The following is a 2,242-nucleotide window of genomic DNA, read 5'->3' on the forward strand; positions in this document are numbered from 1 at the left end:
TTATATTAACGAATATACCACGTTGTATACAAAAAAAGTTTACGACAGCAACACGTTTTCTAAGATGAATCTTTATATTTTTACGAATATCAGGACGTAAATTTAAGTTTTTGTTTGTTTGTTTGTTTGTTCGTTTGTTCGTTTGCTTCATAATAATCCAGTTTTTGTCGAATGAATTTCATAAAATTTCGTTTTATATTGCAAAAAACTTTAAAAACGAAAATTTTTGTTTGTTTTAATTTTCCGCAAAAACTTTTAACGCACAATTTTATTTATTCATTTATACATTATTATTATTATTTTTATGGAGGGGGGGGGTTTTAGATTTACAACGATGATGCTTTTTTAAATGATTCATAAAAACATGTATTTATTTACCCTATTCACTTATTTTAATCATTAAGAATGAGTAAATAAAAAAAAAAAAAGGTAAAAGTGGTTTTGAAAATGACAAAACGTTAAAATTTTAACGAAAGCTTTTTAATGGTTAAAATGGTGTCGGAATAAACATTAAAATGGTTGTAAAAAGGAAAAAAAAAAGAATTAACCGAGGAAAAATAAAAAGGAAAAAATAAAAAACTTTTCCTTTTTCCCGTTTTTTTTTTTTTTATTTGTAAAAAGTTGGTATTAAGAAAATCAAAAAAAAAAAAAAAAAAAAGGGGGAGAGTTGGAAAAGAAAAAAAAATCAATAGAATTGTTTCACGTGAATTTATGAACCGGAAATTAAACTTTACGCTATTTAATTTCACAACGTTTGAACAACAACAACAACACCAAACGTCGTTACGATATTTTTTGTTTAAAATAAAGCCTTATGCGTTATAATTCTTATTTAATTATATATATTATTAAAATTTTTGGCATTTCCGGTTGGAATAAAATAATTATTTAAAGTTTTACATGTTTGTTTGAGGTTTTTTTTTTTCGATTGATTTGAACGATGATGATGAGAAAAAATTTTACACAATTTTACATTTATGACTAATTGCATGTAATTTTTATGTTGAAAACATATTTCTCTCTCTCTCTCTCTCTCTCTCTCTCTTTTGTCTGTACGACATTAAATTTTAAGTTAATTATGATGATTCATAAAAAATGTTGGTGAAACTTTAAAAAAAAAAAATGTGAATCATTTTGTATATTTTTAAAAAGTTTTACGCGTCAGTTTTTATTTATTTTTTATTTTAAATTTAATTTTTAATATTGTTTATTAAGATTTAAAAAAAAGTATGAGAGGTAAATTGAATAATTTATAAAATAATAATAATAATAATTTTTCCAACTCCGACGTATTATTTCAAAGAAAGAAAAAAAAAATATATATAAAAAAATTTAAAAAAAGCGAAAAATTGAAATGATTTTACAGTTTTTAAAAAGTTATTTTATTTTTTAAATTTGTGACTTGAAATCTTTTTTTTTTTTTAACTCCATATTGCTCGTTTTCATTTTATTTAACTTTTAATATTTTTAGAGTTTAATTTCAAAAGCGTTTTTTTTTTTTTTTTTTTTTATTGTCGCAGACAAGTAACAGCCGCAGCAAATTGCCTTTTTCTTTTTTCCTTTCACGAATTTTATATAGCAAACCCATATTTTAATGATGATTACATTTATTTAGTAATTTCAAACTTTTTTTTTTAATATTTATTTTAATTGTCAAACTAATTTCAAAGTCGAAACGAATTTTAATTGTTTTTTTTTTTTTTTAATACCTAATCTTGCTTAAAAATTACAAGAACCTGTTACTTGTTATAATTTGAAAGTTTTATTATTTTTTCGTAATATTTTCGACAATATTTTATTAAAAAGAAAAAAATTATTCACTGGGAAACAAGTAAAAAAAAAAAAAAAAAAAAAAATGTCGTTTACACAAAAGACGGTTTCCATGCTTTCGGCACGTGCATTTGTATTTCGATTGTTTACAAGGAACTTTTAAAAATTTACCGCTAGATAGCTCTCCTGTAACAAAATCAATCTTTGTTGATTGTGCTGCCCTCGGTAGACATTTTCACGAATTAAAAATAGTAAATCTAATTTTGTGAGAGTGAAAAAGAAAATTTTTTTTTTTTTTTTTAAATAAATTTATTATCTTTTTTTATTTATCGTTATTTATTTTTTTCGTGCTTGAAAATAAAAATATTAATAATGATTATGTTAAATTTCATAAATGTAATGTTTTTTAAAGTATAAAAATAATTTTAGCTTTGTTAAATGGAAAACTGTTTTTTTTTAGGAAAGACATGAA

This window comes from Pediculus humanus, genomic scaffold, assembly GCF_000006295.1.
Source record: "Pediculus humanus corporis 1103172107408 genomic scaffold, whole genome shotgun sequence".
Lineage (NCBI taxonomy): Eukaryota > Metazoa > Arthropoda > Insecta > Psocodea > Pediculidae > Pediculus > Pediculus humanus.